Source organism: Acomys minous (assembly GCF_964271855.1).
Source record: "Acomys minous genome assembly, chromosome: 3".
Lineage (NCBI taxonomy): Eukaryota > Metazoa > Chordata > Mammalia > Rodentia > Muridae > Acomys > Acomys minous.
The window spans coordinates 121,162,182-121,184,855 of NC_140485.1; the positions used below are offsets into that span (position 1 = coordinate 121,162,182).

Here is a 22,674-nt window from a genome sequence, read left to right on the forward strand (position 1 = left end):
AGATGACCACCAATGGCAGCAAAAGTTGTCGAGTGGAGGATCTGAAATTTCTCACAGTCTGGGAATGCTTCCCTTGGTAGATATAGGAGCTGGAGCTGCCAAAGCCCTTGTAGCCCTCAAGATAATGAGTGAGTTTCAGATATTGGACAGTGAAGTATACATAGTGATTGAGTTTGGTTTTACTTTAATTTGATCGTGACAGTACCAGGTCCTTTTCTATTGGAGTAAGAAAATATTTGACTTGTTTGTTTGTTTTCAGAGCCTACATTTCAGACTTTGGTTGCTAAAAACCTTCAGTATTTTAAAAGGTGAACATTCATGAATTCACAGCACCTATAATTGCCTGAACAATATGGGCTCGATTTCAAGATGGGCAACATTCTACCATGGCGAAGTTCTTCACATTTTTAAACATATGTTTGTTTTTTCATTTACTGGTGAATCAAGGATAAGTCACTGTATTTCATACTAAAACATAGGTTATGTGTAAATTTTCACTTAGTTATCTTTTATAGATCTCATTTGTCCTATGACGATACTGTAGTGGGTAAAAATTGTCAATAAGATAAATAGCTATTTTAACATGGAATTATTTTAATCTTGAAATAAATTTAGCAAAATCTTCCTAAAGAAAGAAATTAAGTTTGGGTTATAATTAATATATATGATGTGATATAAACTGATACAATGAATTCATTCATAAAGTTCATATGTTACATGATTTATGTATTATTTATTTATTTAGGTTTTTCAAGATAGGGATTCTCTGTATAGCCATGGGTATCCTGGACTCGCTTTGTAGGCCAGGCTGGCCTCGAACTCACAGAGATCTGCTTGCCTATGCCTCCCTGAGGGCTGGGTCTAAAGGTGTGTACCACCATGTCTACCTGAGTTGCTTGATTTACATCAAGAATAAAATGTGATGAAGAATTGGACTGGGTAGAGGTACGCCTTCTACTCTAAGGTGATAACTAGACTTCCAGAGAGCAGCTGTCAGATGCCAAGACTTTCTAAACATGCTGGCTACCTGTCAGGCAGGCCAGTGTGCATGGGATTTGAGAACTGAGAAACTGGGCTCCTTAAAACAGTGCTCACATGATCCTTGGAATGCTTCAGGAACCCCAGAGTGCACAAGTTTGAAAATCACTGTCTCTAAGAGCCAGTTGACCTGTTAGACCCTTAAAGGAACAAAAAGCAGTAACAATTATGACAAGGATCAGGAACTTTTGTAGAAACACGTATATACATATACATATAAAATGATCTTCCTATATCCAGGCAGATGTTAGCATTTTCGTCGATATTTCCTCAAAACTAAAATGTTCGTTATTCTATTAAATCCACTGACTACCTCTCCTTATTTGTTTCCTTGAGGGAGGAGAATCAGAACAGCCTGCCAGAGTTAGACAACTTGAAACTGGGTGTGACACACTCGCACGGCCACACCTAGGAGGCTATGGCAGGAGAATAGTGAGTTACAGGTAACTCGGGCTGCATAACAAGACCTTGTATCCACAAAACGAAACAAGTGAAGGAACAACAAAAACAAGCTGGGCCAGGTGGTGCAGACCTGTTATCGCAGTTCCCAGGAAGACATATGTTTTACATGTTTTAATGTTTTTAAAAACACAATGAGCTTGTGAATTTTTTCTTTTTAAAAAAATTGAAAATAGATTTTTTTTCATGAAGTATATTATAATCACGTTTTCTCCTCCACCAACTCCTCCCAGGTCCTCCCCACCCACTCAAATCCACACCCTTTCTTTCTTATTATGAAACATACAGACAACAACAACAACAACTGAATAAGACAAAACAGACAAAAAAGAGAAAAAAAAAGCCAAAGAAAAAGCTTAAAGGCACAGACACACATGTTTGCATACACAGGAATCCCATAAAAACACAAAATCAGAAAATATAATATATAAGCAAAAGACTTTCAAGGTTAACCACAACAGCAACAGCCCAGACAAAGCATTAGGAGACAGAAGACCTTCAAGAATATCGCTGAGTTTGCTTTATGCTGGCCATCTACTGACTGGAATGGGGCCTGTTCTAACAGGAATGGGGCCTGTTCTTAAGTGTTGTTTGTTGTACCCAGTGAGACTTGTTGGAGAAAATGAATTTTTTTCTTTGCAAGGGGTTGCTAATTAGAGATAACTTCTGGGCTAGGGATGGGGGCTCATGTCTACTTGCGCTCTCAGTTCTGGGAACCTATTTGGCTTAGACCTGTGGTAGTCCAAAGCCACAGGTGTAGAGTTTCCTGGTGGAAATTTTAGGGTCGGTTATGTGTAAAATCATAGAGTAAAGATACTTTGACTTCTTCCTTTCCTATTTGTGTCCCCTTGGTCTTCAGTAGTCCAAAGCCACAGGTGTAGAGTTTCCTGGTGGAAATTTTAGGGTCAGTATGTGTAAAATCATAGAGTAAAGATACTTTGACTTCTTCCTTTCCTATTTGTGTCCCCTTGGTCTTCAGTAGTCCAAAGCCACAGGTGTAGAGTTTCCTGGTGGAAATTTTAGGGTCAGTATGTGTAAAATCATAGAGTAAAGATACTTTGACTTCTTCCTTTCCTATTTGTGTCCCCTTGGTCTTCAGTTGTCTTGTTGTTCTAGCTAAGACTTCAAGTACTATATTGAATAGTTACGGAGAGAGTGGAATACATTTTCTTGTTTCTGATTTTCATGGACCTGGTTTGAATTTTTCTCCATTTAGTTTGATGTTGGCTATGAATTATTTTTTATTATGTTGAGGTATGGCCCTTGTGTCCTTAGTCTCTCCAGGACTTTTAGCAGGGAGAAGTATTAGATTTTGTGAAATGTTCTTTCTGCATCTAACGAGATGATCATTTGGTTTTTATCTTTGTATAGGAGTTTTTAAGCTGGGCGAATTTTGGCTCATTGAACTAAACAGTGGTTTGGTTAATGAGGAATGATTATTGTATAGAAAAAGAAGGGCTTTCTATAGGTGATAAGGTGAATGCTAGTTTAATATTCTCGTGCAAGAAATGCAGGCTGAGTAGCAGGTGTTGGTGGAAAGACAGTAAACTTAGGTGTTACTTTGAATGTTACTGAGTCATCCAGTCAACGCTGAAGAAGCAAGGCTGTGTCCAAGGTTTCTAGCTTGTCTCAGAGATGCTGCACCCCCATCCCAATCCAGTCATCTCTCCCAGTAATCTCTCTCTCTCCACCCTCCTCCCCCCACTTCATCCCTTCTGTTTCCTTTGCCACACCCTCCCCTGTCCGGTCCCCTCCCTCTATGTCTAATCTATTTTTCCTTCTAAGTGAGACTTAAACATCCCCTTTGGGCCTTTCTTGTACTTAGCTTATTTGAATCTGTTTTGGAGCATGTGGTTTGTAGACTGATAACCATGCTACTGTGGGTTTTTTGGCTTTTCCATATGGAGTTAAGGATAGTTCTTTCAAGGTCTGTAAAGGATTGTGTTGGAATATCGGTGAGACTTGTGTTGAAACTATAGATTGCTTTCGGTAAGGTGGCCATTTATACTATGTTAATCCTACCTATCCACGAGCATAGAAGATCTTTCCATCTTCTGAGATCATCTACGGTTTTTTTTCTTCAAAGATTTGAAGTTCTGGTCATACAGGTCTTGGACTTTCTTGGTTAGAGTTGTACCAAGATACTTTATATTATTTGTGGCTATTATGAATGGTGTTGTTTCCCCAATTTCTTTCTCAGCCCACTTGTCATTTGTATATAGGAGGGCCACTGGTTTTTTTTTTTTTAAAGTTAATTTTGTATCCAGCCACTATGTTAAAGGTATTCATCAGCTGTAGGAGCTCCCTGATAGAATTTTTGGGTCATTTATGTATACTATCATATCATATGTGAATAGCAATATTTTGACTTCTTCCTTTTCAATTTATATCCCCTTGTTCTCCTTTAGTTGTCTTTTTGCTCTAGCTCAAACTTCAGTACTACATTAAATAAACATGGAGAGAGTGGGCAGCCTTGTCTTGTCCCTGATTTTAGTGGAATTGCTTTAAATTTCTCTCCTTTGATTTGATGTTGGCTTATTGGCTTGCTGTATATTTCTTTTATTGTGTTTAGATATATACCTTGTATCCCTGATTTCTTCAAGACTTTTATCATGAAGGGGGTGTTGGATTTTGTCAAAGGTTTTTTTCAGCATCTAATGAGATGATGGCATGGGTTTTCTTCTTCAGTTGTTTTATATGGTAGATTACATTGATGGATTTTCATATGTTGAACCATCTGTGCATTTTGGAATGAAGTCTACTTGATCATGGTGGATGATGGTTTTTGATGTGTTCTTGGATTTATTTTGTGTGTTTGAGTATTTTTGCATCAATGTTCATAAGGAAAGTTGATCTGAAGTTCTGTTTTGGTTGAGTCTTTGTATAGTTTAGGTATCAGGGTGACTGTGGCCTCATAAAATGAATTTGGTAGTGTTCCTTTTGTTCTCATTTTTAAAAACAACTTGAAGAGTATTGGTATTTGCTTTTGAAAGTATGGTAGAATTCTGTGCTAAAATCATATCGCCCTGCCTTTTGAGGCCATCAGTGGATTGCAGTCTCCAAAATGAAGTTCAATCCTTTGGTGACTTCTGACCAAAGCAAGAACTACAAACACCATTTCAATGCACCTTCTCATATTCAGAGGAAGATCATGACTTCTCCCCTTTCCCAAGAGCTGAGACCAAAGTATAATGTCCGTTCCATGCCCATTCAAAGGGATGATGAAGTTCAAGTTGTCCAAGGACATGACAAAGGCCAACAGACTGGCAAAGTAGTCCAAGTGAACAGAAAGATATAGGACATCTACACTGAATGAGTGCAGTGAAAAAGGCTAACAACTGCCCACATGAGCATCCACACCAGCAAGGTGGTTATCACCAGGCTAAAGCTGGACAAAGACTGTAAGAAGATCCTGGAAAGGAAAGCCAAGTCTTGACAAGTAGGAAAGGAGAAGGCAAAAACCAAGGAACAAACAGTCAAGAAGATGCAGGAGCAGAGGCCTCTCATAGACAACTTTCATTAATGACTGTTTAAGCAGAAAAAAAAATCTGGCCCTGCATAGTTGTTGTTGTTGTTGTTGGGAGACTTTTTATTGATGCTTCTATTTCCTTAGGGGTTATAGGTCTATTTAGATGTTTACCTGATCTTGATTTAACTTTAGTAAGTGGTATCTATCAAGAAAATCATCCATTTTGTTTAGATTTTTCAATTTTGTAAAGTACAGGCTATTGAGGTAAGACCAAATGATTGTTTGGATTTACTCAGTATCTGTTATTATGTCCTCTTTTCACTTCTGATTTTGGGAACTTAGATATTCTCTCTCTGCCCTTTAGTTAGCTTGGCTAAGGGTTAGTCTATCTTGTTGTTTTTCTCAAAGAACCAGCTCTTTGTTTCGTTGATTCTTTGTACTGTTGTCTTTGTTTCTAATTTATTGATTTCAACCATCAGTTGGATTGTTTTTTGCTGTCTACTCCTCTTAAGTGTGTTTGCTTCTTTTTGTTCTAGAGCTTTCAGGTGTGTTGTTAAGTCACTAGTATGAGATCTCACTAATTTTTTTTAGAAAGCACTTAGTGTTATGAACTTTCCTCTTAGCACTGCTTTCATTGTGTCCCATAAGTTTGGGTATGTCATCCATTCATTTTCATTGAATTCTAGAAACTCTTTGATTTCTTTCTTTCTTTCTTCCTTGGCCCAGTGGTCATTGAGTACAGTGTTGTTCAATTTCCATGAGTTTGTTGGCTTTCTGTTATTTCTGTTGTTCAAATCCAGCTTTAATCCATGGTGGTCTGATAAGACACGGGGGGTTATCTCAACTTTCTTTTATTGTTGAGACTTGTGTTGTGCCTGACTATGTGGTCAATTTTGGAGAAGGTACCATGAGGTGCTGAGAAGAAGGTATATTCTTTTGTGTTTGGGTGTAATATTCTATAGATATATGTTAGGTTCATTTGAGTCATAACATCTTTAGTTCCATTATTTCTCTGTTTAGTTTCTGTTTGGATGACCTGTCCATTGGCGAGAGTGGGATATTGTATTTGGGGCATGGATATTGCGAACTGACATGTCATCTTGGTGCATTTTTCCTTTGAGTATGAAGTATCCTTTTATTTTGGTTGAAAGTCTATTTTATTAGATATTAGAATGGCTATTCCAGCTTGCTTCTAGAATCCATTTGCTTGGAAAGCCCTTTTCCAGTTCTTTATTCTGAGGTAATGTATATCTTTGTTGCTGAGATATGTTTCTTGTATGAGCAGAATGACGGATCCTGTTTTTGCATCCATTCTGTTAGTCTGTGTCTTTTTTTTTATTAGGAAATTGTATCCATTTATTTTGAGAGATATTAATGACCAATGATTGTTAATTTCTACTATTTAAATAATGGTGGTGGTGGTGGTGATGTGTGTGTGTGTGTGTGTGTGTGTGTGTGTGTGTGTGTTACTATTGTGGAATTATTTATTCCCTGTGTTTTCTTGGGGGTTGCTAGCCTCCTTTTATTGGAGTTTTCCTTCTAATATCTTCTGTAGGTGTAGGGCTGGATATGTGGATAGATAATGTTTAAATTTGAGTTTGCCATGGAGTATCTTGTTTTCTCTATCTATGGTGATTGAAGTTTTGCTGAATATAATAGTCTGGGCAAGCATATGTGGTCTCTTAGAGACTACAAGACATCTGCCCGGTCCCTTCTGGCTTTTAGAGTTTGTGCTGAGAAGTTGAGTGTAATTTAATAGGTCTGCCTTTATATGTTACTGGGCTTTTTATGTTAACTTGCAGCCTTTAATATTCTTTCTTTGTTCTGTACATTTAGTGTTTTATTATTATGTGCCAGAAGATTTTTCTTTTTTGATGCAATCTATTTGGTGTTTTGTGAGCTTCTTGTACATTTATAGTCATCTCTTTTGTCAGGTTATGGGCATTTTCTTTTATGCTGTTGAAAATATTATCTTGTCCTTTGATCTGGACATATTCTCCTTCTTCTATTTCTATTATCCTTAGTTTTGGTCTTTTAATAGTGTCTCAATTTACTGGATGTCTGTGTCAGTAATTTTTTAGATTTAACATTTTCTTTGACTGATGTATCAATTTTTATTGTATCTTCTATGCCTGAGATTTTTCTTATCCATCTCTTATGTTCTGTTAGTGATGCATGTGTCTGTAATTTCTGCTCTCTTACCTAGGTTTTCCATCTCCAGCATTACCTCAGTTTGTGTTTTCTTTATCGCCTCTATTTCCATTTTCAGGTCTTGAACAGTTTTATTCACTTCCTTGCCCCGTTTCATTATATTTTCCTGTGTTTCTTTAAGGGATTTATTCATTTCCTCTTTAAAGGCCTTTATCATTTTCATAAGATTGAATTTAAGATTATTTTCTTGTGCTTCAGCTGTGTTGGGCTATACAAGGCTTGTTGTAGTGGAATAGCTAGGCTGTGGTGGTGCCATATTCCCCTGGCTATTGTTGATTGTGTTCTTATGCTGACCTTTAGCCATGTGGATTTTAGTACATACAGGATATTTATTAAATATGTAAGAAAACAGGATCAATCCTTCTCCTGCATATAAGGAATACACCTCAACTTCAAAGTATATTTGTTTTCCAAACAAATGAAACCAAGAAGTAAGTTGGAGTAGCCATTCTAATATCTAATGAAATAGATTTCCAAACAAAATTAATCAAAAGAGATAGAAAAGACACTTCATACTCATCGAATGAAAATTCCACCATGATGATGTTCTGACTATCTATGCAAGGACACCTATGCTTGTAAAAAAACCTAAAGGTATTAAGGTAACATTACTCAAGCAGAACCAGATGCTTACAGATTTAGATGCTGATTTCTGAGTTGATCCTTCTTGGATGGGTGGTTTTGGATGTTTTTCCCCTTGGTTTCTGTTTCTTCTTGTCTTCTGGCCTGAGTGGCCTGAGTTTCTAGTGACTAGGGAGACTTCAGGTCCAGTAAAGTGTCTCCCTTGGGGATTTTGTGTCCTGTGAGGCCTCTAGGGTTTTGGGTGCTAAACTTACCTCTAGGGTCCCTAGTTCCAGTGTGGCCTGGTGTCCCTGGTGCTGGCCTAATGGAAAGCAGTTGGCATTATGGGCCAGAAAATGGAGCTCAGGGGGTGGAGTGCAGTTTGAAGGCTGTTTGCTGTGTTTTAAGAGGACTTGGCAGGCCAGGACTTGGGCATGGTCTAACTTGTTTGTCCCTGGTGCTAGCATGCCTTCAGGAAAGCAATCAGAGTGGTGCACTAGAAAATGGAATGCAGGAGACAGGGTACAGTTTACCCCTGTTGTGTGTGCTTGAGGCAGACATAGAAAGCAGAAGATTTGTGTGTGAGAGTCTTACCTGGTTGTCCCTGGTGCCAGCAGGCCTCTGGGAAAGCAATCAGGGTTGTGGGCTAGAAAGCAGAGCACAGGGGACAAGGTACAGTCACCACTGTTGGGTGTGCTTTAAGGGGACTTGTCTATAGTCTGTCTTGACTTTGGCCCTTCAGATATCTGTCTCCATAGCGTATGCTTCATATTTTGTCTTTCAATGGTTTTCAAAATATTCCTTAAAATCCACATTAATTTATTTACTTGAATCAGAAATTGAAGGAAGAATTTTCATAAGAATGTAAGCCTGTTATGACTGCCTTTGCTAGTTAGATGAGATGGCAAACGTTTTCTATGGATTCAGTGAGCTACATTTGTTGTCTTATACCATTTACAATTTGATTTTTAAAAAAGGACCCACCTTAAAACAAGATGATAATAAAATGTGTTATAAGTCATAAATTGGGCTAGATGTTGTGACACATGTCTATGATCCTATCATTTCAATTCTAAGTCAGTAGGACTATTAGTTCTAGGCCATCCTGATAGTAAGACATTTAACACACACACACACACACACACACACACACACACACACACACACACACACACCCAGAGCCAAGTGTAGTGGGACATGTAGTGGGAACTGCAAAGCCTGAGGAAGAAGGCTGTCAAGCATTTGAGGCTAGCCTTTCCAACACAATGAATTCCAGGCCAGCCATATCTATGTAAGGAGACCCTGTCCTACCTCCTGCAAAAGAAACGTCTAGTTAGTAGTCAATTGCTAAGTCTTATGTAGTTTCTTAGAAAAAGTCTTAAGAGCTTGATAAGAAAACTCACTTGTAAGTCAGGTAGCTTCCAATTCTTCCAACAAAGTTGAAGACAAGCATAATCAAGTTGTCATTTGAGGCAATATGAAAATAATGTTATAACAAACCAGTAAGGGATTGATGACACAAAATTTAGGAGAAGCTTAAGAATTGTGTGATTTTTGTCTTAGCAGAAACCTTTTTTTATACCTTCACATTTATTATATAAACAAGATTTCTTAGTCCGTATATGAAGCCAAATCTTCCTCATATTAATGAAGTAATGTTCTTGGATTTATATTTGAACTAATTTTGACAATGAAGTATTATTCCTCTTATTAATAACTGTACTTCCAATGGAAATTTTTCTTTTTACTTAATAACATCCAATACTATTATCAGAGGGATAATAGAGAGTACCTTGTGCATATATGTGAAACTATATAAAATTTTAAAAACTTAAAGCATGTTAGCAATATTGATGTTTAGACCAACAGAGTACTTGTGATTATAGAAAATAATAGCAATTAAAACATTTAAAATCATTATAAATACATAATTACGTTGTGTATACTACATTTAAATAACCATTCAGATATTATGCTTATTAAACATTCAAACATAGAATGTTAAATTTGAATATACTTATATGGAGGAATTTGCATTGAATTAGCAAGGGAGAAATTAAAATTAAAAATAATTTTGGGTCAGATCTTTAAAACGCAGATATTTATAATTATCAAACTGTTGAGATATTTAAATACCATAAGCTAGTTCTAGTTAAACAAACAAGCAAACAATGTAAATCTGAATGGATGCATCAATTGGGAACTTATGCCCAACACACAAGTATTTAAACTTACAATAAGTATAGTTTTACAAAGTCTTATGAATTTGTGGGGTAGAACATAGTTTGAAGATTGCTACCATATCTCGCTGTCATTCATAGAAGATGGCTCTTTCGCTGATCTGAGGCACCAGACCCATAGTCAGCTGGGCATAGTTCACATACATGGTGCTTCTGTGCCAGCTTTTGTAGAGCTGGGGTCGGTGCCAGGCTCCACACTTCCCCTAGGAGGGGAGCAGAAGTGTTAATATGCTTTCTTCTGTGTGTGGATATTTATGTGGTCTGGTTGGTAGGCTTCACACAGAACACAAACAGGAAACCTACTTCCCTACCCAGGTACCTGGGATTAGACTAATGGGTGTACATACTTGACGAGCTCTAAGACTGAAGTCCAAGGAAATGACTGTCAGCTAGATCCTACCAGATGTTAAACAAATGACTTACAGGAAGTTGATAAATCTGGACAGAACCTCTCTCATATGAAAATTAATGATAATGCTAGTGCATACCTCACATCATATGAAATGCCCACGAAAATCTCTGGCATGAGGAGAGTGTTAAACACAACTTAATTCTCCATTTATCCAGGTGGCTTCGGAGAAGGGAACAATGGAAAGATCGCAGGGATCTAAAAATACAGAGGAGATAGATGCAAGTAAAGGTACCACAGAAATGCAAGATCCCTGGCTGGGCAAGGTAGCTTAGAGGGTACAGTACTTGCCTCAAAAGCATGAAGGCTTGAGTTCGAACCCACATAACAATGCCAGGTATGGTGGCACATGGCTGTAGAGAAGTGAAGACAAAAAGATCCATGGGCCTACTGGCTAATCTAGCCTTATGGGTGAGCTCCAGATCAAAGATAGATCCTGTGTCAAAGGAGTGGATGGCTTTCCTGAAGATTGGCACCCACAGTCATCCTCTGGCTTTCCTGAAGATTGGCATCCACGTCATCCTCTGGCTTTCCTGAAGATTGGCACCCACGTCATCCTCTGGCCTCCACGTGTGCACGCAGCCCTGCCCTTAAAAACACACATTAAAACAAAACAAGACAAACAAAAATTCAAGGTCCCAGGGGTTTTAATAGTTACAACCAGGAGTTATGTGTTTCTATTTTGCTTTTGTTTTTTTTTTTTTTTTTCGAGACAGTGTCTCTCTGTGTTAGCCTTGGCAGCCCTGGACTCACTTAGTAGACCAGGCTGGCCTCGAACTCACAGCGAACCACCTGCCTCTGCCTCCCGAGTGCTGGGATTAAAGGCGTGTGCCACCACACCCAGCTATGTTTCTATTTTTATTGTAGCCAGATTTTGCCTCACTTCAGTTCAGTCATGAGCTTTTCATTTGTGTATGTATTACCAAAGCAAAGCACAAGTGTTAGAAGAGTGCAGGGAAAGTTTTTGTAGTAAAGCTAGCTGATGTATACAATAACTCAAGTAATGGCAGCAATGCAGTTCTGTCCAGAATCAGTCAGAACCAAGACAGAGCTCTGTCATCCTCAGTGACTTTTCCAAAGCTCCTACCTCCCACACAGCAAGACTAGAGATGGCATACATACCTTCACTGTGGGGCTATCACTCTCCAGAGACAGAATCATTTCTAGTTACACGTATCCGTGGGCTAAAAGTTAGTAACGTAGCATTAACTGTAAGGGTGTTAAGAGATGCATCTGATATTTTGGCAGCCATATGCTTCCTATAGTGTGGGAGTTCTAATTCTGTCATTAGAGAGAAGAATGGATTTTAGTGGACTAAAGTTAGTTACAACTCTCCCTTCTGGGTTTCTGAATATAGATAACTTTCTTCCTACAAACCCATTGCATTTGTGTCTTCCTTAAAGGATGCAGCTCAAGTAGATTGCCTATTACGGTGGCCAGTTCAAAGCCTAAGATCTCTGTGTGATGCACATTGGTCCTCACCAGCAGGACTGCGAATCATTTGCCTTGCTGGCCCATGATGAAAAGTATTCTGGCCTGTTTTTCATGCTCAAAATAACAGCAGTAAAAATAGGGTTACCTCTGATTTGCCACAGAGAAGACTAAAAAGTATGTGGTAGTCATGAACTAATATGAATTAATTCCTTCTAGGTGGGAGTAATGAAAATGTAGGCTCTCATGACGAAGCCAAGGCTGACACCACTAAACCTGGATCTGCTCTCTGGAAGGAGCTTTGTTGTCTGCTACTCTCTATGGCTCCCGCCTTTGTCTTTTGTGGTCTATTAGCCTCAGTGTTTGCATCTGAGGTGGGACTGGAGATTGTCCTTCCTGGGGCAGACAACTTGTACAGATGGCAGTGCAGGTTTGAAGGATGAAGTTCCCTCAGGAGTTCAAGAAAAATATAGGTATCATACTGTGAGCAGGTGTCTCCTTGAGATGCTACTACAGATTCTTTGTACAGATGTGTTCTAGTCATCTGGAAGATGGACTCAAGGACGACTCTTGCAATTTCAATTGACCTCAACTCTAAGACATTGCTTCATGGGAAAATAATCACAAAAAGATTGGCCTAAGCATGGCCTCAAGCTCATTTCTGCTTTCTCCTCCTCCTCCTCCTCCTCCTCGTGAAATTGCATAGGCATGGCAGATGAGCTCATAGGGAGGATCCCAGTAGTAAAGGAGCCTTGGCAACGTCATTGTTAGAGTTCTTTTCCTTCCAAGCAGAAGGAGAGGTTGTGTGTTGAGTTTGCCAATCCAGAATATCCATCACAAGGTATATAGCAGAGCACATCACTTTAACTAGAAAGTTTGCTGTCTTGGGGGCTGGAGAGATGACTCTGCCCATATCATCTGTGTATCACAAGCATGAAGATTTGAGTTCATTCCTCAGAACCCACATTAAACCAATCCCCCCAAAAAACTGGATGTGGCAGTACTTGTCATCTCAGCACTAGGCAGGCAGAGGTAGGCAACGGAGGCTTGTTGGCCAACTAGCCTTGTCTCTTTGGAAAGCTCCAGGCCAACAAGAGAACCTATTTCAAAAACAAAGTGAGGGCTAGTGCTGTAGTTCAGTAGTAGAGCTCTTGCTGGTATGAATGAGGCTGTATGTTAATTCCCAGCACTGTAAAAACAAAACAAAGTGAAACAAAAAACAATAAGAAAAAAGTGCAAAGTGGCTGTCTCTTAAGGAATGACATAAAGGTTGTCTTCTGTCCTCCACACATACACACACAGAGACACAGACACACACAGAGACACAGACACACACACACAAACACACACACACACACACAGACACACATACACACACGCACACATGCATGCACACACACAAATACATACACAGACACACAGGCACACATGCACACACAAATACACACACAGAAAAGAATTTTCTGCTATTTCAGTGCTACTGATTTAGTAGATCTTGCTGTGCTATATAATGTCCAATATAGCAATGTGTGTGTGTGAGAGAGAGAGGGGGGAGGGAGGGAGGGAGGGAGAGAGGGAGGGAGGGAGGGAGGAGGGGGGAGGGAGAGAGAGAGAGAGGGAGGGAGGGAGGGAGAGAGAGGGAGGGAGGGAGGGAGGGAGAGAGAGAGAGAGAGAGAGAGAGAGAGAGAGAGAGAGAGAGAGAGAGAGAGAGAGAGAGAATTTATATCCCCTTTGCATTCTCAAAGGGAACTTTTATGAATGTCAGTGTACAGTAGTTGATGTGTTTAAGACCTCCAGCAAGGAGGTGGATGCAATCCAGAAGGGTCAGTATGGGCCAAAGTCAAGGAGATTAACCAGACTACATCCCCTTACCATCAAGTCTAACAGAAATGAAGGCCTCATGAATCTTCCTGTTCAGGCTGAGTAGCAGTTGTTTGCCTCATTTTAGATAAGCAGTAAGTCTGCAAAATGAGTGCTCTGTGATCTGGTTTTGTCACTCTGACATCCTTTCTACATCCTAACCACTGTTGTCCTTACCTCTGTTTCTGCAGGCATGACTGACTACTGAGGCTATCATTTACACCCTACTCCACTTTAAAATGAGATCTGCGCAAAGTGGTGCCTATTTGTTGCTCTAGAGTTGCAATACACTAAATGGCAGTTTGGAAAGATGGAAAACCCTAATTTGACTTCCTGGATACACACCAGTTAACACATGATTTAGACTTAAATATCTGGCTCATTTGCTCTTGACTTCTCGTGGACCACATTTAAATAGCCAAAACCACTTGATGGTCACTTACGTGTCTTGAGACATTTCCTTGTAACCATGTAAAACTATATAAGCAATGGGTTATGCATAACAAAAGTACCAGCATATTTTTAAGATTACCATATATGTTTTGAACCCATAATGAGTATTTTTTTTCTCTAAGAACTATTCTGGTGAAAATTTGCAATTTGTTATTATCTGTGTCCAATCAGAGCTCCACCTTGTGTACACATACACACATTTTAATCCCTTTCCTAAGTTTGAAAGGCAATATGACTTCATGGCTTAATGTTTGAAGTTTGAATCAAATACCACTGTGACCTAGCTCTGGAGTTCTAAAGTTATTTATCTTCTCTGAGTTTCAACCAGCTCATTGGCAATTACTGTTATATATTAGCCTCTTAGGTCACTAAAGGACTAAGTGAGATAATGTCCTTAAAGTGCTTAGCATAGATCATAGCACATAGTAACTGTTCATTAAATGCAAACTATTCCTTTTATTCTTAGCTGCATCATGCATTTTTAATGAACTGAACTTGTGTGTAAATTTTTAAAGAGTTTATTTTGGGGGAAATGACATTTATATAGGCATATGCCAGTATATTATCAGATCACTTATAAATATCTCATGATGAAATAACGGAAAAATAGTGTTTACTATTAGCCCCAAAGTTCAAGTCTACATTTTATAATTTAGCTTAGATGCTTAAGGGGCAGAATGAGCTCTTTTGGTACACTGTAAGTGCATTAAATCTATTAAAAGTTACATGATATAGTCGATATGGTGATAAAAATGCATAGCCTATATGCCAGGGGACAAAACATGATGAAGCAAAATAATTTTTTTAGGTAGGGAAAGGATTTTCTGTGGAAAAAGTAGCTAGAAGCCTATTTGAAAGGGTATGTTAAATACATATTGTTTTCTCTCTTTCCCTGAAGCAACAAAAACAGACTTTTTCAAAAGGACCTAGGGAGTAACTACAGAAATGGAGATATCCATTCCCAATGAACTTTATCCTCCTCACCAAAAACCACAGGAGTGATGGGAAAGGCTCTTCCCAGGGTAGAATAAAAAGAAACTCATGGTTGAGGAAGATGACAGAAACTTGGGAGCTGGGATGTGTAGTGACCATAGACAGCCGGGCAGATAGCAGACAGCCATTAAGGAGGGTGAAGAGGGACAGAAAGAAATTACTGATTTTTGGCCCTACAGACAAGACTATGTCCATGGGAGATCTCTTCAGGTCTTTTTGGACAGATAGAAATTATTGCTTTGAGATGAACAAAGGTCTCAGGTTAAACCAGGAGTCCTGCTTTTAGAGCCCAACAAAGATTGGTCCTGTTCATAGTCAAGCATTTAATATGGTGAATGGGCACAAATGCCAGTAGTGGTGAGCCACAAGGTAAAAGCACCGATACTGTTTTCCTCACCAGAGGTAAGGCCAAGTATCCAAGGAAACCTAGTGGGAACTAGTGCCAGCTACCTTTAAATCTAGAGAGGTCAAATCTAGAGCTGGGGAGAAAGCAAGGTTGGAGGTACAGCCAGAGTGGGGTCTACACTCACTTTCCTGTGCCTGGAGCCATTCTCCAAGTCCCCCAGTGAGAAAGCAGGAAACCGTCCTGTGTGGAAACCGTCCTGAATGTTATTCCTTATTGATAGTAGGAAACAAATAACCTGCTCAAGTTAAAAGCTTGGCACAACCATAGTGTTTCTCTGGATTCCTCTCAATCAATCTCTTTAAACTCTCAATTTCCAAGATGAAGAATTCAAACTGAATGTTACTAAAGAGGAAATTGAATGAAAATAACTAATCGACACCCAATGGCCCAGAACACCATTTGCTTGGAAAATAATATATTTAATTGCAATTATAAGAAGACCGCATGTTTTAGAGTCATGCAGAATCCAGTCTGAGACCCATCTCTAGCCCTATTTAAATGATAAGGACTCATTTAAGAATATTTACTTGTACTAATTACTCATGGGTGGGAAAAGCACAATGGTGTATAAAAGGTTTACATGTATAGAAATGTCAAATGACCCTACCTGTAAAAGTATTTAGTAGTGAAAGTTATATTGGTAGTATATGTTACTCATTTTTCTCATGACTTTGGCATTGCCAAAGCACACACACCCACATATAAATCTCCCAGGCATGACCAATGGTCAAGTACTGTCAGACTACCCAGGCTACCAAAGAGTAAACTAAGGTCTCAAGTCAGGCTGCCAAGGTTCAGAACTTTTCAGTGTTAGGACCTTGCAGGAGTCATTTCTCTTCTCTGTGACTTAGCTCTCTTACAGATCAAAACAGATGGCAATACTCACATCACAGGGTGAAATGAATGCTAACATGCCACAAAGACACTTGGGATGATATGGAAACGGCAGGATGGAGCTGAAGCCCAGCAGGCAACGTTCCAGGCATAAGAACTGATGTTGTTTAGGAGGGTTTTTTGTGTGTTTTTGTTTGAGCTAGTCTTGGTTCAATGTTATGCTCAAAGGCACACATTAACTACAAGGCCCTTCCTTGTCATGATGATTATTTTTTGAGGGGGGTGGTTTCAAAACAGGGTTTCTCTGTGTAGTCCTGGGTGTCCTAGACTCACTTTGTAGACCAGGCTGGCCTCGAACTCACAGTGATCCATTTGCCTCTGCCTCTTGAGTGCTGGCATTAAAGGCGTGCACCACTAGGCCCACCTTGTTTTTGATACAAGATCTTGTAATATTATAGCAGGACTGTCTGAACTCACGTTAGGCAGCCTTGCTTGAATTCGTGATCCTCTTACTTTGGGCACCCAAGTGCAGGGATTATAGGTTTGTGTCACCATGTCTGGCTCCTGTAGATGTTTTTTAAACAGGAAAGATATTGGAACCTAGGAATGGCTTCTTCTGCTCCAATGTCATTTAATCTGCTAGTACTGGTAGCATTCCATTGTCTCCAAAGTCTGAGTTTGCATGGGTAACCTTTGCTTAAAACTGTCTTCTCCCTTGACCGTTTTCTGTTTTCTCCACTAACGTGCAATTCTCTGAGAATATGGATTTTGAATTTTCTAATTTTCTTGTTTTTGACAGTCTCATACACATATATGCATACATGTATATATGTGCATAATGAATATTAATCTCTCAACTGCCCTATTTCTCCTGCTCACCCCTTTTTATTCCCTACAAATCTTTCTTCTACTTTTGTGTCTTGTCTCATCTGTGCCCACTGATTTTAATTACAGTTGCCTGTATAAGTATGAGTGAGATGTTATTTACTTGAGCATGAATAACTGATCAGTGATCAGATCACTAAAGAAATGGATAAATCCTCCTTCCCTCAAATACCTTTAACCACTAATAGTCCTTCAAGGGAAGGGTAGCTCCTCAAGAGCCCTTCCTCATTCTGTGATAAATTTTTTTTAATTTTATTTTTTAATATATTTTATTAATTTATTCATATTACATCTCAATTGTTATCCCATCCTTGTATCCTCCCATTCCTCCCTCCCTCCTATTTTCCCCTTTGTGATAAATGTTGATGAGAGGACTTTGAATATGGCTCAGAATAGAACATGAAACAGATTAGATGTGTGGATGCTCCACGGTATCTGCTGAGTTAAGGTCTAGGCACTTGCTGCTGCACATGCAAGGTTACTTCTGCGCTTGCTTCCCAGCAGTTGCAATGAATCCTTTTTGGTGAAAGTGAGAGAAACTCAAAAAGATACAGTCTAAATAAAAAAGGAAAGTTATTGCTTCGTATAGTCAAGAGATCCAAAGGTGGGGCTCATAGTTACAAACAAGGTTATGAGGATCCTATGACGCAGTTTTCTTTTATGATGATATTATAGGTCTGTACAGGAAGTTTACTGGGAAGCATTCTCAATATCAGCACAAGAGAGAAGACTACAGGAAGTGGGATTGGACAGAGGAAAGAGACCAGCTCTGTGAGGAGCTCTAGACCCAGACCATCCCCTAGAGTTGCCTCGTGGGGAAGGTAGGGTCTTTTTAAGCCCCCATCATCGTATCAATTACTCACCAATTCAAGTTACCGTGTGTGGCTTAGGATGAGGCTTAAGGAGCAACTCAGCTGAGACCTGTCAGCTGCCAATACTTCAAGCAGGAGGAAAAAGACGTGTTCCAAGCTTGAAGGAGTAATCTAGGTAAGATGCCATGCATGGCTGGGCGTGGTGGCACCAACCTTTAATCCCAGCACTCGGGAGGCAGAGGCAAGAGGATCGATGTGAGTTCGAGGCCAGCCTGGTTTACAAGGCGAGTCCAGGACAGCCAAGGATACACAGAGAAACCCTGTCTCGGGGGGGAAAAAAGATGCTATGAATGATGTATGGCAGGGTGTATTCTCAAGCAATATTTTTTTCTTATGCCAGTAAAGATGGCAAAGCAAGTGGCTCACATAATCCTGAGTGCCCACAGTCTTCTCTAGTTTCTGATTGGCTTGAGTCATGGGCTCACCACTAACTTACATGCTCTGATTTGGACTCTGCTTTTCCAAATCTGGATTATACACTTGAAAACGTTTTATTTTGTACATATTATACACGTTACTTTTTAAATTCTTGGGATTATGATCATAATAATCTTGAGACTTTGAAGTATTTTTACGATTGTATGGCCAGAGGTCAATGTCAAATGCCCTCTCTGTTGATCTCCATCTTATTGTTGGAGACAGAGCTTCTCACTGAAACTGGAGCTCATCATGTAAGCTAGACTGCATGGTTATTGAGTTTTTGGAATTTGCCTGTCTCTACTCACACCAAGTGATTGAGTTACTACAGGTGCATTGCTGTGCCTGGCTTTTATGAGGCATTGAGAATCTGACTCAGGTCCGCTTGCTTGCATAACCAATGCCTTACCCACTGAGACATCTTCCAGCACCCACTTCCCCTCCTTCCTTTCATTTTATTTCACGTGGGTGGATGTTTTGCCTGCATGTATGACCTTGTAACCCATGCATGCTTGGTGCATGTAGAATCCAGAAGAGGTGTTGGATCTCCTAAAACTAGAGTTGTAGATAGTTTCGAGCCACCATGTGCTGTTGGGAAGCAAACTTGGATCCTTTGCAAGAGCAGTGGATGCTCTTAACTGTTGAGCTATCTCTCCAGCTCAAATGATTGTGTGTGTGTGTGTGGGTGGGTGGGTGGGAGGTTGGTTGTTATACTAAAGGTTGAACCTAAGACCCTCATATATGATAGGCAATAACTCTATCCCATCCTTTAGTCTTTCTATTTAAAATAAAAGCATGTTATATTTGATAAGGATTGCGTTAAATCTTGTTGTTCAGCATCTAGCTGGTGGCCTGGCTTCTATTTCTGGTGGCTGGTCCAGTCGCTGCTTGCAACGGATGGACCTTGAGGTCAATCTGTTTCCTCTCTCAGGAACTGCTAGAGCCCTTTAGGGTGAGGCCCGAGTGCTAGGCCTCTAGGTCAAGGTGTGGAAAGAATCTTGCTCCATGGAGTGTTACAGTTTAGCTCTTTTAGAGTGAGATTGCTGGTATCAGGTGGCAATGGAGACTCAGGAGCGGCACAAGCCCATGATGATACCAAAAGTGTTACAGCTCTTCCATTAACTGCCATGCTAAGCACGGCAGAGGATGCACTCAGGCACCTGAAACCGGCCAGAAAAAAGGTAGGCCTGGTGAATGTTTCCCTAGTGGTCAGCACCTATCTTGCCTCGATGGGGTGGGCTTCAGCAGCTGCCACGGCAGCTCCACCATTCGTCTCCTGACCACGTTGACTGGCAGTCAAACTCTGAGTGTCCGGTGGAGATTCTTCACCAGAGTAAATGGAGTCTCAGAAAGTCATGGCGGAGGATGGAAAGCGCAAGCCAGCCAACCTTTCCTTATAAACCTTGGTCAGTGGGGAGGGGTTTGAGGGTGAATGTGTCTGATTCATTGGGGGTAGGGATTCTAGGACACTGGTACAGTATATTATTTATGTGCAGTAGCGCAGAGTCCCAGCATAAGAAGGAAAACACAGTACTTAATTATCCTATGGGTGTGTGTTGGGAGGGGAGGGAACTTCTAGGTATGTTTAGATTAAAGGTCATTTTTTCTTCTGGAGGCTAGGATTTCCTTAGAATAGGGTGGGGGACTTCTAGGCATTCCCAGGTGCTTGCTGAACTGGTTCTATCAGGAGAGGCCTAGGCTTGTAGTCTTCCCTGAGGGCTATGTGACACTCCTTGTAATTATCTGGAGTTCCCTAAATCAGGCAAAGAAGAGACTCCCACTGAGAAAGGGAGTCCACCATTATATACTGAGCTCAGAGGCAATCTGGAAATGTTACACTTCAGCCTTTGTGAGCAGGGTTCCACCAAATCTGAGAACAATCGTGGAAAAGAAGAGACACCTTCAAAGGATGGTAAATTATATGTATATATAAATCACCAGATTTTGTTTTCTAAATACTAGTACAGGATAATTTTCTAATTACTAATACGTAGAAATATAATTAGCTTGTATCTCGATCTTCTTATATTTTGCCAAGTAACTTTTATCTTGCCTGACGTAATTGTTGTCTTTGGATGCTTACTGCCTAGGCCTTACTGATAACCTAGGCCTAGTCCTAGAAGCTTCTAGCCTCCGTAAAATCTAATCTAGGCCTAGAATGTTTTCAGCTTCTGAGACTTACTGCTGAATAACCTCACCCTTTCTAGGTCTTTTGCAACTCTCGCTGGCTGGTTCAACTCAACTGTTCTAACTCAAACACTTCTCTTAGCTGACTGACTCAATCTGGCTCCTCTCAGCCTCTGACTGAATTGCTCTGCTTGGCCTCATACTAGCCTTGGCAATTTGTTTTAATCTGGCTTCTTTTCATTCTCTGGATCATTCTTTCTTCTCCTATGTCTAGCTTGTTCTCTTTCTGTAGCCTTCCTCTGTAAAACTCTTCTGGTAAAACTGCCTCTGAATTCACGAACTGAACCGCCACAAACTCAACTCCGCTGTGCTGCCTCTCAACTTAGTCTCCACTGAACTGCCTGAACAACACTGACCAGAACTCAGAGATCTGCATGCCTTGTCTCTAAGTGCTGGGATTAAAGGCGTGTACAGCCGCACCTGGACCTAAGCTCTTCTTTACCTGAAACTTCCTCTGTGCCATGTTGGCGTTGAACTTAGAGAGCTGCTTGCCTCTGTCTCCAGGAATTAAAGGCATGTCTGTATCCCAGTCAGATCACATAGACCTAGAAGGTCTTTGGATGTGATCTCTTGGTAGAGCAGCCATGCTCTGAATTAAAATTCTCTACAATAGTGCTTGCGATGCACACAGTTATCATCTTGTTTTTAATAGAGAAAATAATTGCTATTTTCCAAAACTCCACAAAAACAAAACTTCATAAGTAGTAATAGAAGTTGTGGAAGGAGTGATGAGTACTGGGAAATATTGCTACAAAGAGGATTTTGGTTCAGGGAGAAAAGTGCAACGAAGCTGACAAAGCAAAACCAGTAATTCCTGTGACTATCTGTCTAGGATAGGCAGACTAGCATCCACAGACACTATAGTTATCTCTTAAATTCCTTACCTCCACACTCTTAGAATGTGACCATATTTGGAGAGAGGGTCTTTACAGTGACTGTGGAGTTAAGATAAGATCATTGTGACGGGTCATAGTCCAATTTGACTGATATCTTTATTTATTTATTTATTTTGTTGTTTTGTTTTTGGAGACAGGGTTTCTCTGTGTAGCCTTGGTTATCCTGGACTCACTTTGGAGACCAGGCTGGCCTCAAACTCACAGCGATCCCCCTGCCTCTGCCTCCTGAGTGCTGATATCTTTATTTAAAGGTGATATTTGGGGGCAATCAAGTAATAAAATTGGGATCCCAGCATCCAGATAACAAGCTGGGTGAGTGCCCTAAAAACTCCTGTGACTGTGATGTAGAGAGATTTAGTCCCCTCTCCCCTAACAAATGTTTTTTTTTTTTTTTGGTTTTTCGAGACAGGGTCTCTCTGTAGCCTTGGATGTCCTGGACTCACTTTGTAGACCAGGCTGGCCTCGAACTCCCAGCGATCCGCCTGCCTCTGCCTCCCGAGTTCTGGGATTAAAGGCATGCGCCACCACGCCCAGCCTACAAATGTTTTTTTTAGGACACAATTTAGGCACAACAATCACCCAGAGAAAATGCCAAGTAAACATAAAAATGGCCATCTATAAACCAGGGAGAAAGGTCTAGAATAGCTCTTCCTTTCATAGGCCTCAGGAAGAACAAATAGGATGTTAATTTTATGAAGACCAGAGACATTCTTTAAAATGATCAAAGGAAATTACCTTGATTTTTCTTGGCTCTACGTTGATTTTTCATGACATGTTTTTCTTGGGCAAGCCTAAATATAATTGACTATATTTCCAAGAGCTGTCAAGTCTAGTTTTTTCATAATAGTTTATTTTCTTTTTTAAAAGCCCCAATCACACTTCTTTTCCCAGATAAAATCTGAAATAATTTGAAGATCTTTCATCAATTTTACACTACAGTGGTGATGAGGATGATAGCAAATCTATAATACCAATATATTACCCTCTTTAGAGTAGTTGAATGTCTTCTCTATTTTATAGGATGTGCGGGTCTCTTCTAGTTGTTTCTGTTTT

At 40.0% G+C, this 22,674-nt stretch overlaps 1 long non-coding RNA gene across 3 annotated transcripts in view; it reads right to left on the bottom strand.

Moving 5' to 3' along the window:
* Window positions 1-5,260: 5,260 nt before the first annotated feature.
* Window positions 5,261-22,674, bottom strand: part of LOC311595164 — a 47,590-nt gene continuing 30,176 nt past the window's right edge. The window contains exons 2-4 of one of the 3 annotated variants that reach the window (XR_014778335.1): window positions 10,679-10,976; window positions 10,467-10,585; window positions 5,261-10,181 (exon numbers count right to left, since the gene is read on the bottom strand). This is a non-coding gene — a long non-coding RNA (uncharacterized lncRNA). The other 2 variants (XR_014778337.1, XR_014778336.1) reach the window with 2 other exon arrangements.